Source organism: Dromiciops gliroides, chromosome 4 (genome assembly GCF_019393635.1).
Source record: "Dromiciops gliroides isolate mDroGli1 chromosome 4, mDroGli1.pri, whole genome shotgun sequence".
NCBI lineage: Eukaryota > Metazoa > Chordata > Mammalia > Microbiotheria > Microbiotheriidae > Dromiciops > Dromiciops gliroides.
In genome coordinates, this window is record NC_057864.1 from 466,995,773 (window position 1) to 467,022,031 (window position 26,259).

At 41.2% G+C, this 26,259-nt stretch overlaps 1 protein-coding gene across 1 annotated transcript in view; it reads left to right on the forward strand.

Moving 5' to 3' along the window:
* The first annotated feature begins 13,225 nt into the window (after positions 1–13,225).
* Positions 13,226–26,259, forward strand: part of PAFAH1B1 (platelet activating factor acetylhydrolase 1b regulatory subunit 1) — an 82,996-nt gene continuing 69,962 nt past the window's right edge. Inside the window, 1 exon segment of the mRNA XM_044005448.1 lies at positions 13,226–13,244. The gene's annotated coding sequence lies outside the window, so the exon portion shown is untranslated.

Consider the following 26,259-nt stretch of genomic DNA (forward strand, 5'->3'; position numbering starts at 1 on the left):
GCCAAAAAAAAGAAGATGGTAACTGAACTCAGGGTAGTGGATGGGCTCGCCAGTAGAGAAAGTACAGACAGAAGAGAAGAGGGCCTCGGACAGAGCTCTGGAGAATGAGTACGCTTAATGGGCAGGAGGTAGATGATGATATACCAAAGAAAACTGAGAAGGAGTGGTCAAGCAGGTAGGAGGAGAAAAAGAAGAGAGCCTTGTTAGCAAAAGCTAGAGAGAAGAGTATTCTGTAGGAGGGAATGGTTACGTATACAATGATGCAGAGAGGTTAACAAGGATAAGGGCGAAGAGAAGGCCATTTTATTTGCCAGTTAAGAGGTCACTGATAACTTTGGAGAAGGCAGTTTTATTAGAGTGATGAGGCTGGAAGCCAGATTACAAGGACAAGTAAAAGGACAAGAAACAGATGCAAGACGTGAAGACAGATTTTGTATGAGTTTGGTTAAGAAAAGAAAGAAAGATATGGGATTAAAGTTTAAGAGGGTGCTAGGATCAAATGTTTTTTTAAGAATGGCAAAGGCCTGGGTAAATTTGTAGTCAAGAGAAAAGGAGACAGTAGATATGGAGAGATGGCAGATGAGAGAGAGAGAGAGAGAGAGAGAGAGAGAGAGAGAGAGAGAGAGAGAGAGAGAGAGAGAGAAAAGATTTGGGGAGCAAGCTCCAGGAGGTGCAGGAGGAGATGAAATAAAAGTTAGGAGAGGACTGGGAACTCACAGTAAATATCCTGTCTTTTCTCAGTACAGTATAAAGCAAGGTCCTCTGTTGAGTCAACTCAACAAAACATTTAATTGCCTATCACATCTCAGGCATTGTTAAGTGGTGAGATACAAAGAAAATACAGTTCCTGGCCTCAAGGAGTTTACATTCTAATGGGAGAGACAATCAGTATGCACACCTCCATAAACAAACAAAACATACTAAGTGTTTCCAAAGTCTTTGTTCAGTTGTAACCTTATAACTGCACTAAGAGTTTTGGGGACAGCCTGGGTATAGAATAAATTGGAGACACTCTCAGAGAGAAGGACCTAACTAAGGGGCATCCAGAAAGACATTTTTTGTAGAAGGTGGGTATTGAAGCTGAAACTTAAAGCCATGGAAACCAGGAGGCAGAGATGAGGTTGAGAATTCCAGGCATGGGAGGCAGCTAGTGAAAATTCAGGCAGAAGATGAATTGTCGTGTATAACAAGGAGGTCAGTGTCACTGGATCAGAGACTAAAATGTAAGAAGAAAGGTAGGAAAGACCCAGGTTATGTATGAAGGACTTTAAAAGGCAGACAGGATTTTATACATGATCCGAGGGCTAACAGGAAACCATTGGAGCTTATTGAATGGAGGAGGTTGTGATGCGGTCATATCTGTGCTTTAGGAAGATTAATTAGATAGCTTTGAATAGAGGAGGGACTCATCCAGGGCTTCTCAAACTTCTGCTCATGACCCCTTTTCACCCAAGAAATTTTTATATAACCCCAGGTATATAGGTATATAAAAGAGGTAGACATAACCTTTTATTGTTGTCAAATTCTTCACAACCCCCACATTTAGTTATGTGACCCCATATGGGTTCTCGACCCACATTTTAAGAAGCTTTGGACTAGAGTAGGGAGAGTGGAGAGTGGAGAGGGAAGAGGGGAGAGGCTTAAATTAGGAGTTTCTTGCGATAATCTGTTGAAATGATGACAAGTGGTCATGTGGGAAAAGAATGGGGAACTGTGTGTGAGGAGCTGGATGATAGAAGAAGCTTGCAATAATTTGTTGGGAATAGTGATAGTCAACTAGGGAAGAGTTAAAAGGATTGTCTTTCTGCAGTGAGGGTTCTGTTGAGAATAGATAAGATTATTAAGGGAGTACCTCCTAATAGAGGCCCCCCTCCCCCACCCAAAAGTGGACCAGACTGCCTCAGAAAAGTAGTGAGTTCCCCATTCACTGAATGGCTTCAAATGACCACTTGCTTGGGTCATTAAAGGGGGTTCTTATTCAGATAGTGGCTGGCCTAGATGGCCTCTGAAGGGTCTTCCAACTCTGATATTGTGATTCAGAGATACAACTCTTTGGGTCCCAGAATGGTGCTTAGAGGAAAAGCGGCTCCTTTGTCAATAAGCAAGGGAATGTTATTAATGTGCTTCTCTCAAATAGCTGTTGCTTTCCTCAAAAAATCTCATTTTGAGGTCCCAGAGCAGATATCCATTTTTGTGCCAGGCTTAGCTCTGACTTTTATATTTGTATCCAGACTCTCGAACATTTATTCTCAGGGGCAGACTGGGCCCAAATGTAGTTATTGTCTTGCTTTGTGTTTTAAAAAAAATCATTCATTTTTGATGGTGGGAGGTGAGTATTAAAGGCTGGTTCCAAACCCTGCTTCCACTGGCACGTTCCCAGCCTTTCCAGTTCATTCTGTTCAGGGGGTTGAACAAGCAGCACTGACAAGCTTGCATAGATCAAGTCTTTGTATTATTGGGGGGTGGGGGGTGGGATGTATCACTTCCAGCTGGGCAACTTGTATTGTTCTTTAACAGCCATTAATGAATTATTATCTCATATAATGGAGTCACAGACTCAGGTCATCTAGAGTCAAGAGTTCAGATTGCAGTAGATCAACCCACCAGACTTGTGCAATGAGTTGTGTCAACCCAGCTCCTGTATGTTCAGAATTGATTCAGCAGAATTGAAGAACATTGGGGCTACACGAGGGCCTTGGAGATCATCAACTTCAGCCTTCCCAATGGAGCACAGCATGACCCATGAGCATGTAAGAACTGGTGAGCTACTCCCTTCATTCTAGTCAGTTCAACAAGCACTAAGCACATACTATGTAGAAATAGCATTGAATTTAGAGTAATGGGCATGAAGTCTTAAGAACTGAGTTTAAATCTTGCCTTGCCACTTAATGTTTGTGTGACATTGGCTTGGTTATGTTGCCATCTTGGGCTTGTTTCTTCATTGTGTAAAATGAAAGAGCTGAACTAGATATGCTCTAAAGCCTCTTCCAGCTCTTCCTCTATGATCCTGTGTGCCAGGCACTTTGTTAGGCAAAAATGAAGTCTCTGCCCTCAAGAAGTTTATATTCTAGTGGGGATAGAGACATGTATAAAGAGTAGTAAATGAGAAATATATACATAATCAATAAAAAGTAAGCTTGGAAAGCATTGAATGTTGAACTTTACTAAAGGTTGCAGCTCAGAGGAAGCTGTGACAAGTTATTAAGAACATCCCAAGAAAATTTTCAGATGTAGATCATTGCCTCCTATTCTGCCTGACCTCCCCCAATCCCATCTCATATCCCCTCATTACCTACCCAACCAACCCTACCATTCTGTTGCAAGTATACTGGCTGTCAGACTGCAACAAAGTACTACATTTTATATTTGGCTGCTTTACTTTCTGTTTCATGGTTCTTTTTTTCCTATGCCTTTCCACCATGTGGAGTTCACTGAGCAAGGATACAGTCTTTGTGTCCCTAGCAGTGTCTGCCATATCGGAGGAGTGTGATAAATGCTTGTTGAACTGATTTGAATGTTAGTTATTATAATTATTCCAATTACTGCATTATCTCAGTACTAAGCAAGTATTTATTAAGCCCCTGCTAGGTGCCAAGTACCGGGCCCAAAACTGGCTAGAGAATCAAAAAATGAAATAGTCCTTGCCCTCAAAAAGCTTACATTCTATCATTTTTATATATAAATATATGTATATGTGTATATATATATATATACATACACACATATGCACACACACACACACATATATATATAAATGGTCAAAACAAAGACATAGATATAATGTTAAACTCAAAGGAAGATGGGGGAGCACTAACTTTTGGTAAAATCAGGTAGTTTGTACAGAAGGTGGTGAGCTGAATTTTGAAAGAAATGAGGGATTATAGAAGCCTCAGGCAAGAAGGGAGAGTATTCCAGCCATAGGGGAATAGCCAGTTCAAAGGCATGGAGAAAGAAGATGGAGTATTATGTATGAGGAAGAGGGAAGGACAGTTTGATTGAACCATAGAGTGCAGGAAGGGCAGTCATGGATGATGAGGCTGGAAGGAGAAGTTTATTTCAGGTAGTGATTGGTACCAAAAGCCAAATAGAAGAGTTTATATTTTATCCTAGAACAAGAAACCCCTAAAGTTTATTGAGGAGGGAAGTAACATAGTCATACACTTTAGGAAAATCACTTCAACAGATGTGTGGAGGATGGCTTGAGGAGGGGAGAAATGATGCAAGGACATCTAGTAGAAGGCCATTGAAATAATCCAGAGGAGGTGATGGAGGCCTGAACTAAGGTGGTGGAAATGAGTAGTGAAAAGGGATGCTTTCAAGAGATTTAACTGTAGAAACCACAGTATTGGGCAACTGACTGGATATGTGGGATGTAGGAGAGTGAGGAATCAAAGATGATAAGGTTATGAACCTAGGAGAATGAAGAATGGTGATGCTCTCGATGGAAACAGGTAAAGAGTACAGCAGAGAGGTGAGTTTTGGGAGGAAATAATAGCTAATAATAATAAAAGCTAGCATTTGTATAGTGCTTTAACATTTGCAAGGAGCTCTACATACATTATTTCATTTGATCCTCACAACCACCTTGGGAATTAGGTGCTGTTATTATTCCTATTTTAGATATGAGAAAAAACAATTAGGTTTGTGTTGGATATGCTGAGTTTGAGGTGTCTATAAAAATAGAGTTTGAAATATCTAATAGGAAGTCGGAGATAGGGAAACATGTTCAGGAGAGAAGTTAGAACTAGATATATAATTCTGGGAACCATTTGCATAGCAATAATAATTAAGCCCATAGGAGCTGACGAAGTCACCAAGTGAGAGAGTGGCCCAGAACATAGCCCTGGAGTACAACCACAGTTAGGGTGCATAATATGGATAAGGAACCATCAAATGAAACTGAGGAGTGGTCGCTCAGTCAGGATAGAGAATCAGGAAAGAGAAGAGTCATGAAAACCTAGGGAACAGAGACTAGATAGTAGGAGAAGGTAGTCCGCAATGTTAAATGCTACAGAGGGGTCAAGAATGATGAGAACTGGGAAAAGAACATCTAGCGAAAACATTTTTGTACTTTTTGTTATTGTTGTTGTTTTGACCATAAAGTAGGATCACTGCCGGTCTCAGTAAGCAGGCCAGGGTTGGGTGAAGCAGACAAAAGGGGTTTCCTTTTCCAACCTCTTTCTCATGCAAGGAGGTCAGCAGTTCAGTCCTTTAAAAAAGGCTGCTGAAGGGGGCAGCTAGGTGGCACAGTGGATAAAACACCGGCCCTGGATTCGGGACCTGAGTTCAAATGCAGCCTCAGACACTTGACACTTGCTAGTTGTGTGACCCTGGGCAAGTCACTTAACCCTCATTGCCCTGCCCAAAAAAAAAAAAAAAAAAAAAAGGCTGCTCAGACCCTCAGGGGGCTGTTTCAGTCCAGTGAGAAGACAACCTTATGGCCTGGGTTGTCTGTGTACAGGATTGTGACTACAGTTCCCAGTGCATTTGCACCTTCCACTTTATCACTTGCCTGTTGCCACAGTATTTTGAAGTAGGTAAAAACAGTGTACAGATATTCAGGGAAGACTGGTGCCTATGTTGTGAAGGCTGGCCCAGTCCTTTTCAATGCTGCTTTCCACATTTGCTGTCTACCTGCTACCTACCTCTCACCTGTGCTTCCAAGAAGACAGAATGTAATTTAGAGATGAAAGAAAGGACATTTTATTATTTTAAAAAGCAATTTCCTTACCCATATTTCTAACATAAAACATGGTCATTTCAGAAAACAGTTTAGAGCCTAACTTTGCATAGGGAGGGTGATGTCATGTTGTCATAGAAAAAGCCCTGGGTTAGGAGTCAGAGAAATTGGATTCATGTCCCAGTTCTGTAATTACTGTGTGAATCAGGGCATATTATTTACCTTTCTTGGGCTTCTGTTTCCACTTCTGTCCCATTAAGGTGTTGGAGGAAATGTCTCCTACAGTCCCATTTCCAGCTCTGGATACTATGATCAGAATTCCACTTGACAAATTCTCACCTAGTAATAACAGCTAGCATTTATATAGCTAGAATAGGGATTTAAGGTTTGCAAAGTGCTTTACAAATATTATCTTATTTATGGAAACCTAGCAAGGTTTCCTTGTGCTTCTATAGGACACAGCTTGGAAAACTTTGAACTAATTGTTCTCCTAAGTACCTTCTAATTCTAAAAAGTTCCATAGAGACTATTAAGTTGGCAAAAAAAAGGTGGTGGTGGTGGTGGGGGAGAATCACATCTATTATAATTATCTCATACTATACAGTACTTGGTGAAATGCTATCAACTTTGAGTTTGGGGGAGAAGGGAGTGCTTAGCTCAGTAAACATATCTGCTAAGGAAATTGAAGAGGGGCTATCTTTTGGAGCTTAGTGAAGATATACATATTTGTCTTTGTGGAGGAAGGGGTTCAGAAATTTGTATAGAAGTCGGTACCATTTCTACTCTACCCCTCTGCCTTGGTTGGTCCTTTTTCTACCTCAGGAAGCTTTACAAAAATCTAAATTTGCCATTGGAATCATGCCATTTGGTTATAGTTATATGGCATTCTCTGTGACCCACTACTAAAACCCCTAAGTTAAAACCTAATAATGAGGGGCAGCTAGGTGGTGCAGTGGATAGAGCACCAGCCCTGGAGTCAGGAGTACCTGAGTTCAAATCTGACCTCAGACACTTAACACTTACTAGCTGTGTGACCCTGGGCAAGTCACTTAACCCTAATTGCCTCACTAAAAAAAATTAAAAAACAAACAAACAAAAAACCCTAATAAAGAAATTCACAGGCCATTCCATGCCACCCTTTATATTCTTAGAAAGTTCTGATAGAAGTAAAAAGTGCTATGGCAGAATAAATAGTCAGGCCTTTTTAGGCAGTATTTATGTGGTCCGGATAAAGGTTGGTTTTCCCCAAACTCGAATCTTTATGATCCTCTTCTTCCCATTCTTTTTTTTTTTTTTTTTTTTTTTTTTTTGGTGAGGCAATTGGGGTTAAGTGACTTGCCCAGGGTCACACAGCTAGTGTTAAGTGTCTGAGGCTGGATTTGAACTCAGGTACTCCTGACTCCAGGGCTGGTGCTCTATCCACTGCGCCATCTAGCTGCCCCTACTTCATATGACTTTTAAAATTTCACTATATTCCTTCACTTAGCATAGGAAGAAGGGATATACAGGATAGGGAATTTCATTGGTATAGAGAACTCCTGGACAAAGAAACTTCTACAAATGCAAGTTCACACCTTTTTTCTGCAACCCATAGTCTAGTCTTAAGAGTGTTGGCTAGAGCATTGAGAGAGGTTTGTTTACTTGCCCAGGGACACACAGCTAGTATGTGTAAGAGGTAGGACTTCTACTTGGTTCTCTGGCTCAGAGGCCAGCTTTCTACACATGAAGCCTCTTTCCCTCACACATATTCTTTTTTTAATTGCATTATAGCGTTCTGCTTTACTGCTATTTGTCTATTTCAATGGCTCTAGGATCTTCTTAATGTAGGTATTCTACTGGTAGAGATCATACCATATAGACCTTTTCAGTCAAAACCACAAACAGGATCTATTCAATGGTCTCCTTTATAGGACAGTAGTTTCTGGCACTCGTTTCTATGTTATTCCTCACCTACCTCCTTTTCTGGTCAGACATGCTCTTGATATCTGCCATTTTTTGGACATAGTTAGTAATGTGACCACCACGTATGCACTGAGAGAAGATACCATTCAGCCATTTCCTAGCCCTTAGACATTTAGGTGTTTTCCCTATTGGGTTGTTTTGTTTTGTTTTTGGTAATGACAATGATGCCATAAATATCTTTGAAAAGATAACTTATTGGGGCAGCTAGGTGATGAATTGGATAAAACACTGGCTCTGGATTCAAGAGGACCTCAGACACTTGACACTTACTAGCTGTGTGACTCTGGGCAAGTCACTTAACCCTCATTGCCCCCTCGCCCCCATTAAAAAAAGATAACTTCTCCCCATTTTTCCCCCATAACCATTTTGTGGACAAATTTCAATATTAAGATTATTCTTAAAGCCTTCCTGTGCTATCCAACTGTTCTCCTAAAATATTTTTTTAAACCAGTGTACAATTTGTACCAGCAATGTAGGTGATCATTCATAACCCTATCCATGTTGAATTGTTACTGTTATTTTTGCCAATTTGGTATGGAAATTACAATTGGTATTTTTTATTAGCAGAGGTGAATATTATTTCTATTTTTAAAATGTGCCCTTTTAGGAATAATTTTATATTCTTGACCCTTTTATTCACTGGGGATGGAAAATCTTTACACATCTGCATCATATATTCTTTATGAATTATGTGTTTTTAAATGTTTTGACTCCATTGAGTCCTTAACATTCATTTCACAGGAAAAATTAAAATTCAAAAATTCAAACATCACGCTATACATTTTCCAGCTAACTCTTTTAATTTCACTCTTTTAATTCACTCCTTTGAATTGCTTTCATGTTCTGTTTTTATGACACATCAGAGTGCTGTGATTTCTCTAGGGCAAGAGTGACTGGTCCAGTAGGACCTGTCTTCCTTCAATGCTAAGTCCAGGCCTAAGGGAGAAGCAGGCATCTCTATTAATTGGTCTAAATATCTTGAAGATGAACGTCTCTCTTGAAAATGTGTCCTTTACCATCAGAAGGGTCACGACATTCCTTATACCCTCTTAAAGTTTGAAAACAAAATTTTGTCCATTTTCTACCAACCCTTATCAAATGTAAATACACTATGACATATATTCCTAAAAATAATACAGGATAGTTTAATTCTAGGGAGGAAACCATTTTCCAATTTGGGCCAGTGGGCCTTTTCTCATAGATTAGGGATTTTGCTCAAGGAAACATTTCTGAAAACGTTTTGTCCCAGTACAATTGTTTAAAAATTGTTTTCACTAATAAGCCTATTTGCTATTTCCAAAAGCCTTTGAACATACATTAATTTTTCTGTAGCAATTGCAACAAAGGTTTCATGTTTGGAAGTGTTTGCTGGCAAAATAAATGCTTGCAACTAAAATGGATTGGTGAGCTGTTAGATTGTAGCAAATAAAGTGGGTGTTTCTCCTCCATGCTCCCCCCCCCTCCACATGCAGGACATCTGCTCCTTTCTCCATCCCCAGGATACATATAATAACTGTTGTTGAATTGTCTTTCCATGTTTTAATTTAAGGGCATATATAGGTATCCCTTAAATTTTCATACTCAACAGGAGAGGAAATTGCATTAGGAAGCATCCATCATCTTATTCATCATGACAAAAAGTGCCCACAAGCATATGATACCCCACAATACAAAAAGCAGTACATATGCTGATACACAAAGGTCCTTCAGTTATTTTTTAACTGAGTTTCAGAGATTCACAAAGCAAAAAAGGGACAAACAGTTTCAAAATTTCCCCTTCATTTGAATTCTTTTAAAATGGGCATTTTGAAAATGAAATCAAATTTCAAGATTAGCTTAAGTCATAACTGCATGGTACCAATTTTATTATTTCTAACCACAGGATAAGGATATGGCTTGGGTCTAAGAACACAGGTTAGATTGGCTCACACTAATTATCCTTATTCAGTTAGAAACATAATTATTTATACTAATTCTGTGCTCTTTTGAGGGAAAATTGTTGACTTTGAGAGCATTTAAAAAATAAAGTAGATCTGATTTACTCAGTTGTTTAAATATTAAACAGTTTGGTATTGGGCAATGATAAATATTTTAAAAGGTTAAAATGAAAGGAAGGGTGGGTTCTTAGAGCAAAGGATGTGTTAATTTACTGAGATGCTTATTGAGTTTTATTGAGTCAGTTGGTAACAATGTCTAATAGGATCTGGAATTTCACTGAATTGCTTTGTCAAAATGTACTGATTAGAGAATTCAAGAATTATAGAGTTGGAATGGTACTTTCAGAGATCATGTATCCCTATGGGGTGTATGGGGTGTTTAGGGAGGACCAGCATGTATGCTGTGAGGGCTTGTGGAGCCCTTTTCAGGGCTGCTTATCCACCTTTTTGTGTCCACCTTTTAGCCAACTCTCACTTGTGGTTCTTAGAAGCTGTAGCATGCATATCATCCACACACGGGTAAAACTGTCTTAGAAGATGGGCTAAACCAGGCTGAGGCCTCAAACCTGTAGATGAATTAGTGTCTAACCCCCCCCCACACACACACACACAGAGTGGACAGCTTAGAATTTGGTCAGAAATTGAGGAGCCAAGGTCATTTACTTTATCCTGGGCTGTCACCAGAGATCCTGACTTTTGTCGTTATTGCAATTGAATGATGCAGGAAGAAAGACTGAGGCTGATGACTTTGTGCTTCACTTAAATCCAATTCATGTGCAAGTCAAGACATCCCCCTGTGATGTCATTGGTGGTCTTAAAAAAAAAGCACAATAGGGGCAGCTAGGTGGCACAGTGGATGGAGCACTGGCCCTGGAGTCAGGAGTACCTGAGTTCAGATCCAGCCTCAGACACATAACACTTGCTAGCTGTGTGACCCTGAGCAAGTCACTTGACCCCAACTGCTTTACTTAAAAAAAAAAAAAAAGCACAATAGTCCTCTGACCACAGATTGGTTCAACTGTTGGACCTACTATCTATGCAGTAACTCAGATGTGCTTGGTCCTGGAGAAGGTATGAAGATTTTTCTAAAAAATTACTCAGGGCAGCTAGGTGGCACAGTGGATAAAGCACAGGCCTTGGATTCAGGAGGACCTGAGTTCAAATGTGACCTCAGACACTTGATACTTACTAGCTGTGTGACCTTGGGCAAGTCACTTAACCCCCCATTGCCCCATCAAAAAAAATTTAAAAATTAAAAATTATTCAAAGGATGTTTACCCTCTGGGAGTTTGTAATCTAGTACTATTCAGAACAGATGATTTCCTTTTGAATATTTGCAAGGACAGAAATACTCAGGGACTAGGACCTTAATTTTAATCCCATTCAACAAGCTATTAAATATCTACTATGTGTGAGGAGGCATTGAGCACATTAAATATATCTGCTGTTCTCACATGTTCCTGGATTTCAATGGGAACTGATAGAATAATATGTCAAAATACAAGCCTGAAGGAGGAAGGTTTCACCCATTTTCCAAGGATCCTATCAACCAGGGATTAAATTTCTGCTTCAAAGTCAGACGTCTAAGGAAGTACCCTTTATTCCTAAGAACTTGCCCAATCTTGCCAAGGTAGATGCCTGGTTCATCAGTATCTAAGGACTCAATCTCAAATATGATTTCCTCAGCACCAACTAATGAAAAAGCTGGCTAGAAGTTCGCCGGATATCCCAGAGGATCTCTGTCACCAACATTTCATCACAAAAGCAAGCCAAAATGAAAGAAAGGATGTGACATCACTCACTTGACAACTGCTCACACTTATATGGTATCTGAAGGTCTGCAAAACATTTTCATGCTGCTTCAACCCAGAAAAGAGGCCAGGAGAAATCAAAGCACTGATAGTATTAAAAAAAAAAAGAGTATTTTCTCTGGGCCTGAACCCATGGCTTCTTGACCACCTACAACTCACATGTGAGTAATGGAACTGAATCAAGCCCATCTCACAAAGTAGTCAGTTACCGCAGACTCCTGAGTTTCCTGCTTTAAGTCCTAATAGTCCCGAGGGTCACCCCAACCTCCCGACCCATTGAGTTCATTCTTTTTTTTTTTTTCAACTATTGAAAGAAAAAAGACATCAAACCAGGGCAGGAGACAAACCCAAGAAGAGGAAAGCCTTGGGCAGCCCCGAAGTCAGGAGCTCCGAGTGACAACTGACTGCTGGAGGGGATGCCATGGCTACAGCCAGCTCAATCTCAGCTTTATTTGAACTTTCTTCCTCACACCCCACATTTTAGTTGTGGGTGGAGTTCATCCCAGTAGTCTGTGTGAACCTCCGTTTCTCCGTCTGGCTCATCGATTTGCATCTATCTCTGTTGGAGCTCAGATGAAGTAATTAAAGGGAGAAGTGTTCGTTGAAAACGCTGTAAAAGTGTTGGTTTATCATTTGATGTGTCTGACCCGTCTCTCACTACCCGAAGCTCTGGGCAAACACCTAGGCCCTTATTATTTGGGGGCTGAAATGAGAATCGAAGGTAAAGCGCTTCGAAATACTGAAAGCGCTGTCTAAACGTCAGTCAGAGGCAGCTTGAAGCCAGGCGGGCTCTGGGTTCAAGTGCTCCCTTGGCACACACACCTCCGGCTCTCCAAAGCCTATTGCTGACCTGCGGGCGCAGGTGCTGACCTGCCCTGCTGGAAAGCCCCCCACCCCCACCCCCCCAGCTCCCTCTGCCAATGAGATGACAGGTCTCTCCGGCCCGTCCCCCTCAACGTCGGTTCTTATGCGGGGTGTCCCCCGCTCTAAGGAGACCATTACGTAAAGCGCTCTGCAGAGCTACGAGCCGGGTGAGCCGGGTAAGCCGGCCACGGTCAGTCATGAGGATGGCTAGGTTGGGGGAGGGGGGGCTCTGTGGGCCCTGGGCCCCGAGGCTGCGGCTGCTGCGGCTCCAGCCAAGCTGCCGGGCCCGAGGGCCGAGGGCGGGACTGGGAGGGGCCAAGGAGGGCCGGCTTCCATTCGGTGACGCGCAGCCCGGGAAGCGCGTCGAACGGGGGTGACGGCAGCTCCCTCCAGGCCCCGGCCCCACGCATGCGTGGTTGGCTCCTCCTCTCCTCCCTCCTCGGCCGGTCTGGGGCGGCGGCGGCGCAGTGACGTCAGGGCGCTGGGGCAGCTCCTGTGACAGGACCGAGCCGGAGCGGCGGGGGCGGGGGTGGCGGCGGCGGCGGCGGCAGCGGCGGTAGTAGAACCGAGGAGGTGGGAGGGGAAAAGAAAGCGAACAGGCCGACGAAAGAACGGACGAACCGAGGGAAGGCAAAAAGGCCGAGAGGAGGGGGGAGCGCGCGCGAGCCACAGAGCCGGACCCGAGCGGGAGCGAAGGCCGCGAGCGCCGGCCGGACTGCGACGCGAGCCCCCGAACGGCTGAGGAGCCGCGCGCGCGCCCGCTCCCCTCCCCTCCCCCCTACGCCCGCCAGCCCGCCCCGGGCCCGGGCCCTGAGCGCCAGCCCCCCCCTCCTCCCCTCCCTCCCTTCCCTCCTCCCTCCCTCCCTCCCTCCTCCCTTCCCTCCCCTCCTCCCTCCCCCCTCCTCCCCTCCCCCGCCAGTGGATGGGAGTGAAGGACGAAGAGGCCACACCGAGGCGGCGGCGGCGGCGGCGGCGGCGGCTGGCTCTCGGGTAAAGGCGGCGGCCAGGGCCTGCCCTCGGGCTGGTTTCTTTCTCCCCCCTCCCCCTCCTCCTCGGGCGGCGCCGGCGCCGGCTCGGGCTGCGGCGGCGCAGGCTGCGGCCCGGGCTCGGGCTGGGGCTCCGCGGGCGATGTGGCTGCGCCGGTCCCCTCCCTCCTCTCCTCCATCCCTCCCTCCCTCCTCCTCCACCTCTCCTACCTATTCCTCCTCCTTCTCCCCAGCCTCCCTCCCTTCCCCCCTCCTCTCTCTCCTGCCTCCCCTCCCCCCGCCTCCTCCTCCTCCTTCTTCTCTCCTCGCTCTCAAAATGGCGGCCGCGGCGGCCGTTGGGTGAGAGACCCGGGAGGGGCGGGAGGGGGCGGCCCGGGGCTGGGGCCAGGGCCCGGCGGCAACAGGGAGGGGGGAAACGGAGGAGGCGGCCCCGCCCGCGTCACCGAGGGAGAGGGGGGAAGAAAGGCAAAGATGCCCCCCGGTGACTTTGCAGGAAGACCGAGGGGAGGGGGAGGAAGGCTCGGGAACAGGTTTCTTCTCCCCGGGGCCCTGAGGGGAGGGGTTCGCCCCGACATCCCGATCCTACCCGAGCGGCGGGGGGAGCGAAGGCGCTCCAGGCCTCTCCGGGCATCCGGATGGCCGCCACCCCGGGCGCAGGGCCGGCCTCCCCGCCCCCCCCACCCCAGCTTGGAGGGAGGGGGGTCCGAAAGCTCCCCATCTCCCTCCCCGACAGCAGCCTGCGGCCAGATTGGGCGAGGTGCAGCTTGTTCTACCTGATGGGGCCCCCTCCCTGAAAGTAGTGGGGGGGGCGTAAAAGGTGGTAGCCCTCAGATTCGGGGGTCCTCTGCTATTTTCCCACCCTGCCTATTTGGGGACGTAAAACATCCGTTATTATTCCCCTCCGACCCCCACTCCCAGGCCCTCTCCGGTGAGAAAATGGCTGGGGGGGGGGGTGTCAAATTGTTATAGGGACCAGAAGAGCATCCTTGAAAACTGAAGACAAACAGGGAGAGGTGGTTGTCCCTTTCCGCGGGTGGAGGCGTCAAAAGGTGTCTTGGCTTTATTTATTAGATAGTCATTCCTTAGTGACTTGGCAAGAAACTCATTGGGAGGAGGGTAGAAAATTTTCCTTTTCACTTGGGGGGTGGGCAACCAGCTTTGAGTTCTTGAAAGAGAAAGAAATCCCTGCTTTTGGGGAGAAGGCCTGGTTTGTGTTTTCTCGTTTAAGGAGGGGAGATCTAAATACCAAGTTTCTTCTCCCCTTTATTTTAAAGAGATGATAAGGAGAGAATGAGGATATTTTTGTACTTTTGATCTTTTTATACATAAAAGCATATCTCTGCTTTCAGAATGATATAAAGATTAAGTGTAAAATTACTGCAGGTTATTTTTTTATTATATTCTTGTTTGGGGGTGGGGTTGTTTTGTGCGTTTCCTTTTGAGGCTAGGGCGGAGAAGACAGTACTTGGGCCTTTGATACCAATAATAATGTCATCCCTCTCCTTTTGCTATAGTAGCGTTTGGGTAAAATTTTTCTACTGCAGCAGGGCTTGGTTGTTGCAGGTCAAATCCTTTATCAAGAGAACAACCCTTTTTTGGTTGCAGTAGGGAATGAAATACGGTTGATTCCGCATTGATAGCTTTCTTTGACCTTTTATTTTAACCAATCTTTGTCAGTGAAGCGTATTAATTAGGTTTGTAATCCTTAAAAGGTGATATTACTACAGTTTGTCATTTCACAAAATACGGGGCATGTAAATCTCAGTTATTGAATTTGTATTTGGGTTGGTTGATTTATAAAAAAGGATCTTTCAGTGTTTAGGGTATCAAAGAAGGTAGAGTAGCCTACTAAAATTGACCTGAAGCTGAGCTTGATGTAAAATAAAAAAGGAAGATGATTTTGAAAAATTCTGCAAATACATGCTTGAATAGCAGAGTCCTAATTTCTGTACATCCCTCGTTTTTTTAAATCCCCCTCCCCTTGGGGGAAAAAACTGGATAATATTTGCGGATGCTGCGTACAACCTTTGAGAAGACTGGGTGGAGTAAGGAAGCTGGGAAATGGCTAGATTGCCCTTTTCATTGCATTTTTCTCTTGTTTTTTGTTGGGCTGTTTTAATACTAATTGCTGCTGCAATAATGGCATTTTCATACAGTAAACCTAATAGCAAAAGGGACTTGGTTAAATAATATCTGATGCTCTTGGTTTCCATCGTTTTTGTAGAGTCCAGGGAGAAGTGATCAGTCACTATTCTAAAGCAGGCACTTACTGCTCGGTTATATATTATATATAGATGTTAGGGTTTTTTTTAATTGTTTTATTAAGCTGCCTATGAATTTATCTCTGCTAGAAATAAAAATATGGAAAAAGTGATAGCCCAGACATATTGTCAAAACCCAAGCATTCACCTACATCTATTTGTGATATTTTTTCCTGAAAGAGCATTAAGACTACAACATAAAACATAAAATAGTCACTGTAAAAGCTAGTTAACATTAACCTTTTCTCTATGCTGCCCCCAGAAGGGCAGTTGTTGTAAGGTACCACCATAAAAGAGGGTAGGAGACTTAAATATCTTGAATCAAAGAAGTCTGTAAAATGAAATCTTAAAAGGAGTTTGAGGTTCGACTTCTAAGAGTGATTTTTGGTGACCACTAATTTATGTGGTATGTACTTAACTAATTTAGTTCTTTTCACATTTTATGTAGATAAGATTAGGAAAAAGACAAGAGGGAAATAGAATTTCCTTAAAAGAATACATTGTGTGGATAAAGTTAAGAATTGAAAATACTAAAAAACCTTTCAAACCCCCAATTAAGACATAGTCACACTGGTAATGGTTATTGTTCAATAGGTTGGGGGATGGGGTGCTGATTTTGAGATTTAGCTTGTTTGGGCTTTGGGGTAGGATGCCTATTACCAAATGTGGTGTTTCTAACATACAGGAATTGTAGCTTTGAAAGATCTTGGTCTTAATTTGTTGTTGGTTTGGTTTTTTTGTTTGTTTTGGTTTGGTTTTTTAAGTATAGAGTGGCCTAATGGAAAGACATTGGACTTCAGGCTACTTGATTCACCTCTAAGGGTCTATTTCCTTTTTTTATCAAATGTAATTAAATAATGTCAATTAAATAATATTTAAGTGCCTTCCACTTCTAAAAATTACATTCTTTGAGGTCAATTTTTAGAAGTTTTTTTAGTTAATAAAATTAAGCATAAGATTGGGAACATTCTCTATCCTAGTAGCTTTGTGTAGTCTATTTTTGGATAAATGTTCCTAGGATAGAGAGTTTGAGAAATTTCAGTGGGGGGGGGGGATATTTAATACCAGTTTTCTTTTTTCTCTTATTAAAGGGTTTAAATTCCATATTCCATACATTAGGGTTTTTTTTTTTTTTTTGGTTTTGTTTTTCAGGGCATTGAGGGTTAAGTGACTTGCCCAGGGTCACATAGCTAGCAAGTGTCAAGTGTCTGAGGCCAAATTTGAACTCAGGTACTCCTGACTCCAAGGCCAGTGCTTTATACACTGTGCCACCTAGCCGCCCCGTTACATTAGTTTTTTTTTTTTAATTATTTTTAAATTTTTTTTAATGGGGCAGTGGGGTTAAGTGACTTGCCCAGGGTCACACAGCCATTAAGTGTCATGTGTCTGAGGTCGGATTTGAACTCAGGAACTCCTGAATCCAGGGCCGGTGCTTTATCCACTGCGCCACCTAGCTTGGCCCCCGTTACATTAGTTTTTAAAGGAGGATCTGAATGAATCTTCAGAGTGATATATTAAACAATAGATGAGAGATATAAATAACTTTAATTACCTTATGGCTTTTTTTCCTTCTACATTTGTCATTAGGAAAGCAGGATTTCTTGACCTGGAATTTAAAAAACAACAAAATACTACTTTACTACATACTCTGTAGTCAGATTGATGGCATATTGGGTAGAGTGCCAGACCTCTGGTCAGGAAGACCTGAGTTTTATTTATTTATTTATTTTTTGGTTTTGTTTTTTGGTGAGGCAGTTGGGGTTAAGTGACTTGCCCTGGGTCACACAGCTAGTAAGTGTCAAGTGTCTGAGATTGGATTAGAACTCAGGTCCTTCTGAATCCAGGGCATATGCTTTATCCACTGCGCCACCTAGCTGCCCCAGGAAGACCTGAACTTTAACCCCTCCTCAGACATTTACTAACTGTGTGACCCTGAGCAAATCACCTGACCCTTTTTGCCTCCGTTTCCTCATCTGTAAAATGACCTGGAGAAAGAAATGGCAAACCATTCTATTGTCTTTGCCAAGAAGACCCCAAATGGAGTCACAAAGAGTCGGACACGACTGAAACAACTCAACAACAACAAATATAGTCAGATTATGGTTTGATTAGATATGTTAATCATAGAAGCATAAGAGTCTAGACAATATTTGGATGAAAGTCTCCTAGGGAAAACCTGGATGCCAGAGACTCCTTTTTGATACTGTTCTCCTTGGGTTCCCTAGGAGTTACTCATACTGTGTTGCCAGTGGGACTTGGTGCTGTTCATTGGCTGAAAACCAGTGACTACATGGGTTTGCTTGGTTCTGGAAAATCTTTTTGCCCAAGTATAGCATTTCCCCCTATATTCTAGGACTACACTTGTATAGAAAATCTGCTAGTTACTTTATCTTTACCAACTCCAGTACTCTAAAATGTTTTCACCTAAGAAATTTGTTGATTGTTGTGCTTAAATTATGCTTAATATGTGTTTTCATATGTGTTTGAATAGAAGCAAAAATTGAAATAGCTTAGTTCAAGGGTGAACTCCAGTCATTGAAAATTAAGATAGCAGAACTACACTTTTGGCATGACACTTAAGCTTGTCATTTGAATTTAACCTTAGTTTTACCTTCTTCAAATGCATAATATTTACGCCTCCCTTCCATAGTTAAAACTTAATTAATATTTGTGAAATACTTTACAATCATAGGATAAAGGCATCATCACACGTAACTATTATTTTGATTCACAGTTTTCTTTTTAAAGATGCTAGCTTTTGACACAAGTTTAACTTACCTGGTTGGGAATTATCTATCTCTCTAAAATACCTGCCAATTTTTAGTGAGGTTGTAATCCCTTAAAGTTATTACTACAATTACACATTTCCTTAGCACCTTATGTTTTCAAAGTACTTTTATTACCATTTGTTCTCCCAAGCACTCTTTGAGGTAGGTTATTTATTTATTATAACTGATGAAAGAGCTGAGATACAGGGAAATCCCTTTACCAAGGTCACATGGCACGTTATTAGGGGAGAAAGGAGTAAACTTTAACTGGCTTTAAGTCAATGTATTGCATTTAAAAAGTTTTTTTGATGTATGATCCAACAGATTCTTTTTCCTTTTATTCAAAACTGCATCATAGGTTGAGAGCTGGAAGGAACCTTTGGTTTCATGTTCTGTACTATTTAGGCTATGTTCCTAGGGCTAGCTAGCTAGCTAGCTTAAATCTCATCCTTTATGAAGCCTTAACTTAATTTCTGTAGTTCTCATTGATCATTTTTCCTCAAATCCCAAAACACCTATCACTCCTCTTGCTATTCATGTATTATCTTATTCGTTACATATTTTTTGTTTATAAAGTTGCAAGTTTTGTATCCCTTACAATGCTGAGCAGAGGTCAGCAGAAGATCATCAATCAATATTTATTAAACTAGACTGGATGAAAGAAAAATTACCCATTTATATTCTAGAATTCTTTATAATAGTAAACTTTCAATGCATTTTAATAACATTGCAAGTAATGGGAGGGTATACTTCCCCTGGAAAAGTTTTGCTAAAGAACAGGATCACAACTCTGGGTGAAGTGGTAACAAACCATATACCAACTTTATTAAAAGAAACACTGACCCAGCTGGGTCAGTTATGCATGGAACATGATTATCACTTCTTTACCGCTTACTTACATTCTTGCTTCCAGCCCTATCACTGAAATCACTTCAAGGCTACTTTGCTTCTTAATTGTTAAATCAATCTAATGGCTTTTTCTTAGTCCTCATCTTTCTCTACCAGATTTAATATTCCTGTCTACTCCCTCCTTGGGTTTTGGTGACACTGTTCTCTCTTCTGGTTCTCCCCATTCCCACTCCTTTGATGGATCATTTTCTGTGCCCCAACCTGCTATCATGCATGTACCCCAAGGTTCTGTCCTGGGCCCTCTTCTCTGTACTCTCTTGGTGACCTGGACAGCTCCCATGAGCTCCATTACCCAACCTTTGGAGATCACTCCTAAATCTATAGTCCAACCCATCTATAGTTCCAGTTTGTAGTCTGGCATCATCTTTGATTCTTCCCCCTTTCTTTCCTATTTTTTTTTTTAAACGGGGTAATGAGGGTTAAGTGGCTCCCCCAGGGTCACACGGCTAGTATAAAGTATCTAAAGCCAAATTTGAACTCAGATCCTCCTGACTCCAGGGCTGGTGCTTTATCCACTGTGCCATCTAGCTGCCCCCTTGTCTTCTATATTTCAAAAGTTGTCAAGTGTGGGGCAGCTAGGTGGCACAGTGGATAAAGCACCAGCCCTGGAGTCAGGAGGACCTGAGTTCAAATCTGGCCTCAGACACTTAACACTTACTAGCTGTGTGACCCTGGGCAAGTCACTTAACCCCAATTGCCTCACACACAAAAAAAAAGTTGTCAAGTCATGACAGTTCTATTTCCTGAACCTTTCTTATGTCCATCCCTTTCTTTCTACTCACATAGCCAATGTCCTAGCTCAGCCTTTCATCAAGTCATGCCCAGACTGCTGCAGTAGTCCTTCAGTCTCTTTGCTACTCCAATGTCTCATCCATAGAATTGTCAAGGTGGTATTCCTAAAGCACAGGTTAGATTAGATGCATTCAGAAAGTTACAGAAGTTTCCTGTTGCTTTTTTTATTCATTCTCTCATTTCTGTGCCTTGACCTAGCAAGCCTGCCTTAGAGGCTTAATAAATATTTGTTGAATTGAGGATTGACATTTTTGGTAACCAATTTTGCCATGGTATGGATTGATGATTTCATTGATGTGTGGGTATTTCTTCCACAAATATTTCTTGCCAACTTCTTTACCCCTTAGTAGTCTTTTTATGAGCTCCTCTGTCTGAAAAAGGCCATCCCTTGGTTACCAACCCTTTGGTAGGATGAAGCTTTTCAAATTTAGCTAAGCTTGCATTGTGCCCCTTGCAAGCAGTTGTCAGGCACCTTTTCAGATTATGGTAGGGTATGTCAGAGCTTGGGCTCTGCTCAAAATCCTCTGTCTCTTATGTCATGATGAAAGCACCAGAGGAGGACTTTTTAAACTCATAATAATAAATATTTAAATGAAAAAAACAACAACAACAGAAAAATCCTGTAATTGGATGAAAAAGCAGGGATAGCTTTTCTGAATCAATTATTTTTGCTGTCTTCATGGAAACTTGACTATTGTTGACTTCATTAGTACATTCTTAAACTTAAGACTGAGGTGATATAGGTATTTTTATAGAATTAGGGTTATGTATTGTTTGAAATTGCCCCATGTTTTTGATTTCTGTCTTTGCTCTTATCTCACAACTGAAGCTGAATAGGAGAAAGGGTTAAGCTCAAAAACATCTCTTATATATAAGTAGTATATTTGGGGGGGGGGGCAGTACTTATTTAGCATCATGTTAGACACCTTAGCAAGCTATTCTGGTTTTTTTGGAAACTTTCCATTCACAAGAAAGTAATTGCTGTTAATTTGTAATTGGATTGATGATATAGATTCTTGTTATTTGATGTAGAAATTGGCCACTTAAAATATTGCTTCATTTTTTTGTGAAGTGAATCTTTTTTTCACCTCACATATCTGAAACTAATCAAGAATTAGAATTCCACAGCTCTTGGTAGAGATGAAGGTCTCTTAGGTATGTGTGTACAATGCTAAATTCAGATGTTTAAAATTTTCATTAAGATATTTGTTTCAGGGGCGGCTAGGTGGCGCAATGGATAGAGCACCGGCCCTGGAGTCAGGAGTTCCTGAGTTCAAATCCTGCCTCAGACACTTAACACTTACTAGCTTGTGACCCTGGGCAAGTCACTTAACCCCAATTGCCTCACTAAAAAACAAAACAAAGATATTTGTTTCAAATCAGTGTATATTATTATTCCAAAGAGAAAAATTTATAAAAGATTGTAAAGGTATTGCTGGAGATGTAATATATAAAAATTTTTCCTGATTTTCCCCCCTCCATTTTTACAAAAGTATGTTTTTTTCATGTTGAATTTAGAAGTTTGAAGAAGAAAGATCAGAGAGAATCTTTGAAGAAGTCACATTGAAATGTATCATTTATAAACAGAAACTACTTTGAAAGGCCAAGAAATCGATTATGACTGCTGAAATTGATGCTTGGTAATGTAGACTAATGAAATATGTAAACAGGAGAGACATCTATTCACCTTGGGTACTTGCCACAAAGTCTGCAAAAGAAAGATTCCTTATCCACTGAGAGTTTTTCCAAGTGCTTCAGTTGGTATAAATTGCATTAACCTAATTTTCTTTGAGCTGTGGAACAGTAAAACTCCTTCAGTAAAATCCATACCCATGTTTGAAAGTTATGTAACTATCCTAACCAAAAACATAAAGGGGGGAGACATGCAGTTTGGCCTGGGATTTGGGGGTTGCAACAGATGGTTGCTAACAGTCCATCAATATAGATGTCTAGGACTGTCTGCAGAAGCAGTGGTGCATTATTGGTTTAGGATTAATGTTGGATAGGAGGGGAAGAGGTCACTCTAAATTTTGCTCATTGCTGTAAAACCTCAATATTCTGGTAGTGCTTCACAGCAGTGAATGATGAAACAGCATAATCTCTGAAGAATCCAGATTGCAAATAACCTCTAGGGCAATGAACAACTCAGATGGTTGGTAAGAGTTGGCTACAGCATAATGTTCAGGAAGTGGCATCGAAGATACAGCAGATAGATAAATGATCAGAGAAGCACGATATGAATGAATGGTATACTGGTATAATTATATATATCAAAAGGATCAGATATAAAGACCTTCAGCACATTGGGTGGATCTTCTGTGACGGATTAATGAAAAGACGTGAATAAGATCATATAGTTTGAAATCAATGGAAGGGTTGCTGCATGCATTGTTCTATAGTGGTACTAAGCAGTTTGTCTTCTTGGCAGCAGTGAATTAAAATTTTCTTTCAAATAACTAGAATTCATAATTTTGTTTGTTTTTGGTGAGGCAATTGGGGTTAAATGACTTGCCCAGGGTCACACAGCTAGTGTCACGTATCTGAGGCTGGATTTGAACTCAGGTCCTCCTGAATCCAGGACTGGTGCTGTATCCACTATGCCACCTAGTTGCCCCAGAATTCGTAATTTTGAAAAGTGAACTTAAGAGGTTTTAATTTTGTGGAATATAGCTAATCATAAATTGAATAAATTTTTATGGTATGTTATTTAATTTTATGCTGAGACTTTTGCGTTATTTTAAATTCTTGGCTGTTTAGAAACATAAGATTTTATTTTTTAGATGCCATCCAACGTTTAAATGGAAGTCTTCCTTTCATCCAGGAAAGACTCAAGGCTTTTCATCTTTAATAGCTTGCATCTTGCCTACCTTGTCCTTTATTCAGTTTGGTTGTAGAAAGTTTCCTGATTTAATTTCATGCTGACCTTTAGTCATTTTGTGAATATTTCTAAGTACTTTTGACAGTCTTCAAATGTCTAATAGATTGTAATGACCAAAGAATTCTTTACCCAGAGACCAACTTATTGGTGATAAATACCTCTGTTTTTATCTGGGTTTGTCTTTTAAGTACCTCCTGGAATCTTACTCCAAGACTTTACAGCACAGTAGAATCTGATGGGAGTTTATGCTTTCTCTGTTGGTCTAACTTTCAAGTGTCCAGGGTTACTTTGTGTTCTCTGGAGTAGGGCTTTATGGAGGGATTTCATTAAGGAAATGAATGATAAGGAAAGCAGGTGGGCTCCTTTAAAGTGAGGATGAGGGTGACATGGACAGCCCAAGTCCTGACACTGGTATAACTGCAGAAGAGAAAAGGCTCTAGAGGAAAGCCTACTAGTATATAAGATGAAGAAGCAGTGAAAGACTTATGGAAAATAATGGACAGACATTCACACAGCAGGATACATGGATTGTTCTCCACCCTTGGAGAGACTGAATACCTACATCAATGAGATCACACATCCATTCCAACATAATGAAGTCTAAGATGTAGGTCTGAGATTTAGGGAAAAACAAACAGAACACCACAAACTTCTCAATTCTGATTTACAGGCTATATGCTCTTAGTATTTTTCATTCCGGTAGATGAAGACCATTTCTCTTTAAATACAAAACAGTGTTAATACAGAAAATTCTCTTACCTCATATGTAAATAACTAGAAAGTTCAAATAATTGTTTTGTTTTCTTTCTTTTTTTTTTGGTGAGGCAGTGGGGGTTAACTGACTTGCCCAAGGTCACACAGCTAGTTAAGTGTCAAGTGTCTGAGGCCAGATTTGAACTCGGGTCCTCCTGAATCCAGGGCCAGTGCTCTATCCACTGTGCCACCTAGCTGCCCCCAAATAATTGTTTTCTTGATACTCTGAAGTAAATACAATGAGGATTAATGTTTATGACAACCCCAAAATAGACTTCAGAGGTTTAAAAGTGCCTTATAAATCTTTTTTTCTTTTTAAAGTGAGGCAGTTGGGGTTAAGTGACTTGTCCAGGGTCACACAGCTAGTAAGTGTTAAGTGTCTGAGGCCGGATTTGAACTCAGGTACTCCTGACTCCAGGGCCGGTGCTCTATCCACTGCACCACCTAGCTGCCCCATAATCTTTTTTTTTTTTTTTCCCCTTATAGATCTTTAAAGAATTGTTAAGGTCAGTTAGGTGGCGCAGTGGATAGAGCACTGGCCCTGGATTCAGGAGGACCTGAGTTCAAATCCAGCCTCAGACACTTGACACTTACTAACTGGGTGACTCTGGGCAAGTCACTTAACCCGGATTGCCTCACTCCAAATAATTGAATGAATGAATGAATGAATGAATGAATGAATGAATGAATGAATGAATAAATAAATAAATAAATAAATAAATAAATAGAATGTATTCACATTTATACAGGGAATATAGTGTTTTAGCTAACATTTATGATTTTTAACATAGATGACCAATTTGAATGAAACAAAATGTTATCACTAAAACTTTATTGAATTTAGTTTAACAATTCTTTAAACAGTCTTTTTTTGTGTGTGGAGGGGCAATGAGAGTTAAGTGACTTGCCCAGGGTCACACAGCTAGTTAGTGTTAAGTGTCTGAGGCTGATTTGAATTCAGGTACTCCTGACTCCAGGGCTGGTGCTCTATCCACTGCGCCACCTAGCTGCCCTGAATGCATTCTTTTTAGATCAAGGGTTCTTGATCTTGGTGTCTGTGAACTTAACTTTTTTTTTTATAACTGTTTCAATGTATTTGGTTTTATTTGTAATGTTATTCATTTTATGCATTTTAAAAATAATTCTGAGAAGGGGTCTGTAGACTTCATCAAAATACTAACCAGTGAGGGGGGCCACAACTCTCAAAAATGGTTAATTATCCCTTATCCCATGAATGCCATCCTTTAAAATATTGAAGCCTTTCTCCAATAGGTATGTTAATTATTTTTTAAAAGGGCTTTCTGTAGTCTGTATTCCAGATGTCTTAGATCAAGTATTGTCAGATAAAATGTGATTTTGCTAAAATAGTTTTGTCCTAGAGAGAAAGAAGAAAGTGTTTTGTAATACAGTTTAGATGTTTAGTTACCTATTTAGGTTCTCACCATTTATTTTATAATTAGCAAATCAACAAATGTTTATTAAGTCCTTTGCAATGTGCCAACCACTATGTTAGGGGTTGGGAGTATAGAAAGGAAACAATTGCAAGGAGTTTATATTATATGGGGGAGACAATGCATACATATATTGTATATAAAGAATAAATTCTAGGTAGTTGAAAGAGGGCATTCCCAGTTTGGGGAGGGGGAGCGGATTAGGAAGGGCTTGATCTAGAAAGAAGGTGGTTCTTGAGCTCTATGTCTTGAGAGGGATTCTTAGAGGATGGAGTACATTAAAGGCATGAAGAAGAAGAAAAACATTAAATTTTTTGGAAGTCAGATCTTTTGAGTGTATTTTCTTAGTAGACTCTCAAATTATTAAATGAGTATATAGAACTTAGTACCCTACTCTAGTGGCATATACAGATTGACCAGATAGCCAGGATGGAATAAATGGAAACGACGTTATCTGGGGATCAGAAAACTTCTTTATTCAAGGCCTGGCTATATAGTAAAATGGGCAAGCCATTAGACTCTCAGTTTTCTCATCTGGAAAATTGGGGGAGGGGGCAGGAAATCATATTTTCACTGCTACCTGAAAGAATAAAGTAGTAATGAAGAACAACGCTTTGTAAACTAACTGTAAATACTCTATATGTGAGCTGTTGTTGTACTGGTGGTTTGGGGTGTACTGCTGTCTCCATTATTCCTATTAAATGTGTGGACACAACTTTTCCAGTTTGAAGTTAGAAAACAATAAAACACAAGTAAGATGTGGTTAGTTTGTGAGTGGTTATGGTCTTTCTGTTGAGTATAGCTTGAGATTTACCATTATACTTATTCTTGCAAATGTGTAATGCCAACATGGCCAGCTTTTGTTATTGAAATTTTCTGTGTAATAGTTTTAAACAACTATGTAAATTTTTTTTTTTTTAGTGAGGCAGTTGGGGTTAAGTGACTTGCCCAGGGTCACACAGCTAGTAAGTGTCAAATGTCTGAGGCTGGATTTGAACTCAGGTCCTCCTGACTCCAAGGCCAGTGCCCTATCCATTGTGCCACCTAGCTGCTCCTTTGCCTATTTTTTTAAATAAAATATTTTATTTTTTTCCCCGTTACATGTAAAGATAGTTCTCAACTTTTGTTTATACAAGCTTTCCAATTTCAGATTTTTCTCCCTCCCTCCTCCCCCCAGACAGCAGGTAATCTGATATAGGTTATATAT